We start from the raw sequence: 9,179 nt of genomic DNA, 5'->3' as shown, positions 1-9,179 counted from the left end.
CAGGTGCTCCCCACAGGCAGAGTGGGGCCCCTGCTGCCAGCCTGGGGCCGGGCTGGGCACTTCCTGCTCAGGGACACGCTAGCCCATGCACTGGATTCTGCTGGCCATCCCTGGCCTGGCCTGGGCTTGCTGTGGGCCACACAAGCCCTGTTCCAGTGCCTGGGCCACAGCCCCCAGCCAGGCTCCCTTCTGGCAGCAGAGTCCCACTGGGCCAGTGTCCCAGCCCGGCAGCACATGGAACACCCTTCCGTGCCTGACTGCACTGACCGTGCTACTTGTTTTTCTTGCAGGACTTAGGGACATCACAGACACAGATGCCACCCTGCTGTACATACGTTTTACAGTTGTTGTGTTCAGGATAGAGGTTTTAGAGTTTGTTTAAGTTGTCTGTAAATACGTTTCATAGAGTTTTGTTAGAGCTGTTCTCAGGTAAATAGGTTCTATAGTTTGTTGTTGTTGTTGTTGTTGTTACCAATATTCTTACAGTGTAAATATGTGGTGTAGTTCATTCTTGTTCCTTTTCTTCTACAGATAAACAGTCTTTGATTTTCACACCCCAGTTCTCTTTGCATTTTCTTCGGGCACATTTGCAAAGCTGTGGCTTGTTTCGGGAACAATGTTTGCAGGACTCTAAAAAGAGTATCAAAACCGCTCTGCCACACTCTCAGCTGCTGCTGCTGCCTCAAAAAGCACTGGCTGGCTTTGCTCACACAATCACAGTTGTGGTGGCATTTCTACCACACCACAGGACAGCGATGTTTTCCCTCTTCTCCTGGAAATACCTACAGCACTTGTGGGTTGCAAGGCAAACATGAGCCTCTTTTAGTGGCCCTTGAAATTGGACATGTGAAATGAGGCACACAAAGCCACAGGCCAGCTGAAGCTGGCATCTCTGAATGGGTCTTTACATTCTTCCCAGGAAGATGAATGGCAATCACTATTTTGGCAGGGAGGAAAGTGCATCAGCTAGCAATTTGCTGTAGAAAATGTGCTTTCTGCTCCTCTCACAGCCAAAACTCCTACCCATTTCTTGGAAGTCCTTCTTAGATAAGGACCGTGTTCAACTGAGTGACAGTGAAGCCAAATGGCAATGCCGCAATCAATTGTCCTGTACACAATCTCCTTCATCCACGTGGAAGGTTACCCACGGGCACACAAGAGGACGGAAGAAACCCAAATGCATCGTTGGACATAATAAAGTCAGACGTGTTGAGGGATGAAGAAATCTTGCAGAGATATGGAAAGCTGCCCTGAAAACCCAGTTCGGGGAGAGCCTGAGCTCTTTTGTGCTTCTAGGCCTGAAGATGCTCAGCAGCTTTCCCAGATGCTCAGCAGGCAGTAGGATTGTGCCTGAATCTGGCTCTGGAAATGCCAGTGCCTCAACTGAGAGCTGTGGCAATGATTTCCATTGCATGGAGAGGGGCCACAGTCCTGCAAGAGTCTTTCAGCAGAGCAAACAGCAGCCTGGAGGGTGGGCAATCTGTACCACTGCATGCTCATCCTTCACCACAATGCAGAGCTGCCATGGATCACTTTTTCCATTTGTCCTGTTGGATATGTTTTGGAGAAGTTGTTCTAGGTGGCTTTGGATGGTGATCTAAGTAGGAAGCAGCCATTCGCCTGCTGTGATATCCTTACAACTAGTCCTAACTTCTCATTGCCTTTGGTTTGATTGGGGGTGTTTTATCTGTTTGTTTGATTGGTTTCTTTGGGTTGGTTTCTTTGTGTTTTTCTCTCTTTTGCTTGGAGTTTCTTTTCCTTTTTTAGAAATGACTGGTGAAGTTGGCACAACCAAACTCCAGAAAACGTAAAGCAGGCTTGACTTTCCAGAAATTGCTTTTGGCTGGCTTTAGCTGCATTCCCCAGGATCACGATCAGCAGTAGATATTTGCAGGTTTTGCTCTGCATCCTCAGCCTGCCCAGGTGTTGTTCAGTGTTTCAGCAGTGGAGAAGACGATGGATATTTTGCTAAACCTCCTTTCAAACAACAAAACTTGGGTTAGCACGACAGAAAAGAAGAAAAGAAAATCTTCGCCAGTTAGAACAGAGCCAGAGTCCCACCATTTCCCCCTCCACTTTTCTTTCTTTTCTACATTTAGAGGTAAAGCTTCCATCTTCAAAAGCTTCCATCTCTCACTTCCTGATGTAGCCATTTGCTACCCTTTAGCCTTGACTGCCACGCATCGGACTGCTGTCCGTGTGGGGCTGGGGATGCTCAGCCTGGAAAGAGAAGGGGGCTGGCGAGGCCTCCCTGCAGCTCTAGGAAAGATGGGCACAGAGAGGAGAAGCCTTTCAACTGCAGGAGTGAGCTTGAAGTTGGATCTAATGAAGCTGCTCTTTTCCACTCTGGCTGCTGGGCCACTGGCCCAGGCTGTGCACAGAGGCTGGGGATGCTCCATCCTTGGCAACATCCAAGGCCAGCTGGGAGCGGGGCTCTGAGCAACCTCTTCTGAGCGAAGATCGCTCCGCTTGGAACAAGATGGTCTTTAGGGTCCCTTCCAAGCCCAAGCACCCAGGGATTCCATCATTCATTCTACAGTCTCCGTTGTCCACTTCAGCCTGGGCCTGAACTCCTGGCGGTGATGTCACAGTGCACGCTCCAGCTAGAACTTCCAGCATCCAGCAACGGCCACAACACAACCCTTGGCTCCTTGTGCCAGCACGCTCTTCATTCACCCTGCTCCAAGCCTACCCCTGTCACCTTGTTGCCACCTGCTCCCTGATTCCCCCAGCAGTCCCCAAAGCTCCCCATCGCTTGGATTTTGCTCTCCATCCCTGCAGGATGTCTGCATTTGTTCCAAAAGAGGTATGGTACTATTCCACGGAGGCGGACACCCCGCAGCTGCCTGGCTGGGCTGGAGCTCTGTGGGACAGGGTGGGAAATTTTGCTACCTCTGCAGGCTGGCACAGACGGAGAGGAGGAGACGGACGTCGATACACAGACTGATAGAGAAGAAGCCATGGAAGTGGACGGAGAGGATACTGGAGAGGAAGAGATGGATGTGGATATGTACGAGACAGAGGAAGAGATGGAGGTGGAAACGAAAGATTATATTGAAGAGATGGATATTGATCTAAAAGACAAGGAGGAAGACATGGTCTTGGGATGAAGACCGATGCCAGCAGCAGAACAGGCAGGTGCTCCCCACAGGCAGAGTGGGGCCCCTGCTGCCAGCCTGGGGCCGGGCTGGGCACTTCCTGCTCAGGGACACGCTAGCCCATGCACTGGATTCTGCTGGCCATCCCTGGCCTGGCCTGGGCTTGCTGTGGGCCACACAAGCCCTGTTCCAGTGCCTGGGCCACAGCCCCCAGCCAGGCTCCCTTCTGGCAGCAGAGTCCCACTGGGCCAGTGTCCCAGCCCGGCAGCACATGGAACACCCTTCCGTGCCTGACTGCACTGACCGTGCTACTTGTTTTTCTTCCAGGACTTAGGGACATCACAGACACAGATGCCACCCTGCTGTACATACGTTTTACAGTTGTTGTGTTCAGGATAGAGGTTTTAGAGTTTGTTTAAGTTGTCTGTAAATACGTTTCATAGAGTTTTGTTAGAGCTGTTCTCAGGTAAATAGGTTCTATAGTTTGTTGTTGTTGTTGTTGTTGTTGTTGTTGTTGTTGTTACCAATATTCTTACAGTGTAAATATGTGGTGTAGATCATTCTTGTTCCTTTTCTTCTACAGATAAACAGTCTTTGATTTTCACACCCCAGTTCTCTTTGCATTTTCTTCGGGCACATTTGCAAAGCTGTGGGTTGTTTCGGGAACAATGTTTGCAGGACTCTAAAAAGAGTATCAAAACCGCTCTGCCACACTCTCAGCTGCTGCTGCTGCCCCAAAAAGCACTGGCTGGCTTTGCTCACACAATCACAGTTGTGGTGGCATTTCTACCACACCACAGGACAGCGATGTTTTCCCTCTTCTCCTGGAAATACCTACAGCACTTGTGGGTAGCAAGGCAAACATGAGCCTCTTTTAGTGGCCCTTGAAATTGGACATGTGAAATGAGGCACACAAAGCCACAGGCCAGCTGAAGCTGGCATCTCTGAATGGGTCTTTACATTCTTCCCAGGAAGATGAATGGCAATCACTATTTTGGCAGGGAGGAAAGTGCATCAGCTAGCAATTTGCTGTAGAAAATGTGCTTTCTGCTCCTCTCACAGCCAAAACTCCTACCCATTTCTTGGAAGTCCTTCTTAGATAAGGACCGTGTTCAACTGAGTGACAGTGAAGCCAAATGGCAATGCCGCAATCAATTGTCCTGTACACAATCTCCTTCATCCACGTGGAAGGTTACTCACGGGCACACAAGAGGACGGAAGAAACCCAAATGCATCGTTGGACATCATAAAGTCAGACGTGTTGAGGGATGAAGAAATCTTGCAGAGATATGGAAAGCTGCCCTGAAAACCCAGTTCGGGGAGAGCCTGAGCTCTTTTGTGCTTCTAGGCCTGAAGATGCTCAGCACCTTTCCCAGATGCTCAGCAGGCAGTAGGATTGTTCCTGAATCTGGCTCTGGAAATGCCAGTGCCTCAACTGAGAGCTGTGGCAATGATTTCCATTGCATGGAGAGGGGCCACAGTCCTGCAAGAGTCTTTCAGCAGAGCAAACAGCAGCCTGGAGGGTGGGCAATCTGTACCACTGCATGCTCATCCTTCACCACAATGCAGAGCTGCCATGGATCACTTTTTCCATTTCTCCTGTTGGATATGTTTTGGAGAAGTTGTTCTAGGTGGCTTTGGATGGTGATCCAAGTAGGAAGCAGCCATTCGCCTGCTGTGATATCCTTACAACTAGTCCTAACTTCTCATTGCCTTTGGTTTGATTGGGGGTGTTTTATCTGTTTGTTTGATTGGTTTCTTTGGGTTGGTTTCTTTGTGTTTTTCTCTCTTTTGCTTGGAGTTTCTTTTCCTTTTTTAGAAATGACTGGTGAAGTTGGCACAACCAAACTCCAGAAAACGTAAAGCAGGCTTGACTTTCCAGAAATTGCTTTTGGCTGGCTTTAGCTGCATTCCCCAGGATCACGATCAGCAGTAGATATTTGCAGGTTTTGCTCTGCATCCTCAGCCTGCCCAGGTGTTGTTCAGTGTTTCAGCAGTGGAGAAGACGATGGATATTTTGCTAAACCTCCTTTCAAACAACAAAACTTGGGTTAGCACGACAGAAAAGAAGAAAAGAAAATCTTCGCCAGTTAGAACAGAGCCAGAGTCCCACCATTTCCCCCTCCACTTTTCTTTCTTTTCTACATTTAGAGGTAAAGCTTCCATCTTCAAAAGCTTCCATCTCTCACTTCCTGATGTAGCCATTTGCTACCCTTTAGCCTTGACTGCCACGCATCGGACTGCTGTCCGTGTGGGGCTGGGGATGCTCAGCCTGGAAAGAGAAGGGGGCTGGCGAGGCCTCCCTGCAGCTCTAGGAAAGATGGGCACAGAGAGGAGAAGCCTTTCAACTGCAGGAGTGAGCTTGAAGTTGGATCTAATGAAGCTGCTCTTTTCCACTCCGGCTGCTGGGCCACTGGCCCAGGCTGTGCACAGAGGCTGGGGATGCTCCATCCTTGGCAACATCCAAGGCCAGCTGGGAGCGGGGCTCTGAGTAACCTATTCTGGGCGAAGATTGCTCCGCTTGGAACAAGATGGTCTTTAGGGTCCCTTCCAAGCCCAAGCACCCAGGGATTCCATCATTCATTCTACAGTCTCCGTTGTCCACTTCAGCCTGGGCCTGAACTCCTGGCGGTGATGTCACAGTGCACGCTCCAGCTAGAACTTCCAGCATCCAGCAACGGCCACAACACAACCCTTGGCTCCTTGTGCCAGCACGCTCTTCATTCACCCTGCTCCAAGCCTACCCCTGTCACCTTGTTGCCACCTGCTCCCTGATTCCCCCAGCAGTCCCCAAAGCTCCCCATCGCTTGGATTTTGCTCTCCATCCCTGCAGGATGTCTGCATTTGTTCCAAAAGAGGTATGGTACTATTCCACGGAGGCGGACACCCCGCAGCTGCCTGGCTGGGCTGGAGCTCTGTGGGACAGGGTGGGAAATTTTGCTACCTCTGCAGGCTGGCACAGACGGAGAGGAGGAGACGGACGTCGATACACAGACTGATAGAGAAGAAGCCATGGAAGTGGACGGAGAGGATACTGGAGAGGAAGAGATGGATGTGGATATGTACGAGACAGAGGAAGAGATGGAGGTGGAAACGAAAGATTATATTGAAGAGATGGATATTGATCTAAAAGACAAGGAGGAAGACATGGTCTTGGGATGAAGACCGATGCCAGCAGCAGAACAGGCAGGTGCTCCCCACAGGCAGAGTGGGGCCCCTGCTGCCAGCCTGGGGCCGGGCTGGGCACTTCCTGCTCAGGGACACGCTAGCCCATGCACTGGATTCTGATGGCCATCCCTGGCCTGGCCTGGGCTTGCTGTGGGCCACACAAGCCCTGTTCCAGTGCCTGGGCCACAGCCCCCAGCCAGGCTCCCTTCTGGCAGCAGAGTCCCACTGGGCCAGTGTCCCAGCCCGGCAGCACATGGAACACCCTTCCGTGCCTGACTGCACTGACCGTGCTACTTGTTTTTCTTGCAGGACTTAGGGACATCACAGACACAGATGCCACCCTGCTGTACATACGTTTTACAGTTGTTGTGTTCAGGATAGAGGTTTTAGAGTTTGTTTAAGTTGTCTGTAAATACGTTTCATAGAGTTTTGTTAGAGCTGTTCTCAGGTAAATAGGTTCTATAGTTTGTTGTTGTTGTTGTTGTTGTTACCAATATTCTTACAGTGTAAATATGTGGTGTAGTTCATTCTTGTTCCTTTTCTTCTACAGATAAACAGTCTTTGATTTTCACACCCCAGTTCTCTTTGCATTTTCTTCGGGCACATTTGCAAAGCTGTGGCTTGTTTCGGGAACAATGTTTGCAGGACTCTAAAAAGAGTATCAAAACCGCTCTGCCACACTCTCAGCTGCTGCTGCTGCCTCAAAAAGCACTGGCTGGCTTTGCTCACACAATCACAGTTGTGGTGGCATTTCTACCACACCACAGGACAGCGATGTTTTCCCTCTTCTCCTGGAAATACCTACAGCACTTGTGGGTTGCAAGGCAAACATGAGCCTCTTTTAGTGGCCCTTGAAATTGGACATGTGAAATGAGGCACACAAAGCCACAGGCCAGCTGAAGCTGGCATCTCTGAATGGGTCTTTACATTCTTCCCAGGAAGATGAATGGCAATCACTATTTTGGCAGGGAGGAAAGTGCATCAGCTAGCAATTTGCTGTAGAAAATGTGCTTTCTGCTCCTCTCACAGCCAAAACTCCTACCCATTTCTTGGAAGTCCTTCTTAGATAAGGACCGTGTTCAACTGAGTGACAGTGAAGCCAAATGGCAATGCCGCAATCAATTGTCCTGTACACAATCTCCTTCATCCACGTGGAAGGTTACCCACGGGCACACAAGAGGACGGAAGAAACCCAAATGCATCGTTGGACATAATAAAGTCAGACGTGTTGAGGGATGAAGAAATCTTGCAGAGATATGGAAAGCTGCCCTGAAAACCCAGTTCGGGGAGAGCCTGAGCTCTTTTGTGCTTCTAGGCCTGAAGATGCTCAGCAGCTTTCCCAGATGCTCAGCAGGCAGTAGGATTGTGCCTGAATCTGGCTCTGGAAATGCCAGTGCCTCAACTGAGAGCTGTGGCAATGATTTCCATTGCATGGAGAGGGGCCACAGTCCTGCAAGAGTCTTTCAGCAGAGCAAACAGCAGCCTGGAGGGTGGGCAATCTGTACCACTGCATGCTCATCCTTCACCACAATGCAGAGCTGCCATGGATCACTTTTTCCATTTCTCCTGTTGGATATGTTTTGGAGAAGTTGTTCTAGGTGGCTTTGGATGGTGATCTAAGTAGGAAGCAGCCATTCGCCTGCTGTGATATCCTTACAACTAGTCCTAACTTCTCATTGCCTTTGGTTTGATTGGGGGTGTTTTATCTGTTTGTTTGATTGGTTTCTTTGGGTTGGTTTCTTTGTGTTTTTCTCTCTTTTGCTTGGAGTTTCTTTTCCTTTTTTAGAAATGACTGGTGAAGTTGGCACAACCAAACTCCAGAAAACGTAAAGCAGGCTTGACTTTCCAGAAATTGCTTTTGGCTGGCTTTAGCTGCATTCCCCAGGATCACGATCAGCAGTAGATATTTGCAGGTTTTGCTCTGCATCCTCAGCCTGCCCAGGTGTTGTTCAGTGTTTCAGCAGTGGAGAAGACGATGGATATTTTGCTAAACCTCCTTTCAAACAACAAAACTTGGGTTAGCACGACAGAAAAGAAGAAAAGAAAATCTTCGCCAGTTAGAACAGAGCCAGAGTCCCACCATTTCCCCCTCCACTTTTCTTTCTTTTCTACATTTAGAGGTAAAGCTTCCATCTTCAAAAGCTTCCATCTCTCACTTCCTGATGTAGCCATTTGCTACCCTTTAGCCTTGACTGCCACGCATCGGACTGCTGTCCGTGTGGGGCTGGGGATGCTCAGCCTGGAAAGAGAAGGGGGCTGGCGAGGCCTCCCTGCAGCTCTAGGAAAGATGGGCACAGAGAGGAGAAGCCTTTCAACTGCAGGAGTGAGCTTGAAGTTGGATCTAATGAAGCTGCTCTTTTCCACTCCGGCTGCTGGGCCACTGGCCCAGGCTGTGCACAGAGGCTGGGGATGCTCCATCCTTGGCAACATCCAAGGCCAGCTGGGAGCGGGGCTCTGAGTAACCTATTCTGGGCGAAGATTGCTCCGCTTGGAACAAGATGGTCTTTAGGGTCCCTTCCAAGCCCAAGCACCCAGGGATTCCATCATTCATTCTACAGTCTCCGTTGTCCACTTCAGCCTGGGCCTGAACTCCTGGCGGTGATGTCACAGTGCACGCTCCAGCTAGAACTTCCAGCATCCAGCAACGGCCACAACACAACCCTTGGCTCCTTGTGCCAGCACGCTCTTCATTCACCCTGCTCCAAGCCTACCCCTGTCACCTTGTTGCCACCTGCTCCCTGATTCCCCCAGCAGTCCCCAAAGCTCCCCATCGCTTGGATTTTGCTCTCCATCCCTGCAGGATGTCTGCATTTGTTCCAAAAGAGCTATGGTACTATTCCACGGAGGCGGACACCCCGCAGCTGCCTGGCTGGGCTGGAGCTCTGTGGGACAGGGTGGGAAATTTTGCTACCT

General features: G+C 50.1%; 1 long non-coding RNA gene across 1 annotated transcript; it reads left to right on the top strand.

The window, feature by feature from the left end:
• Positions 1 to 2,900: 2,900 nt before the first annotated feature.
• On the top strand, positions 2,901 to 8,345 carry LOC147646016 (uncharacterized). Its single transcript, XR_015282015.1, has 4 exons — positions 2,901 to 3,134; positions 3,426 to 5,956; positions 6,051 to 6,284; positions 6,576 to 8,345. It is a non-coding gene; the product is annotated as an uncharacterized LOC147646016 (long non-coding RNA).
• The last annotated feature ends 834 nt before the right edge of the window (positions 8,346 to 9,179 follow it).

The sequence above is a fragment of the Cyanistes caeruleus genome, unplaced genomic scaffold (genome assembly GCF_971803275.1).
Source record: "Cyanistes caeruleus unplaced genomic scaffold, bCyaCae1.hap1.1 HAP1_SCAFFOLD_133, whole genome shotgun sequence".
Classification (NCBI taxonomy): Eukaryota; Metazoa; Chordata; class Aves; order Passeriformes; family Paridae; genus Cyanistes; species Cyanistes caeruleus.
Note: the sequence above shows the minus strand (reverse complement) of the source record. Positions and strands in the feature narration are given on the sequence as shown.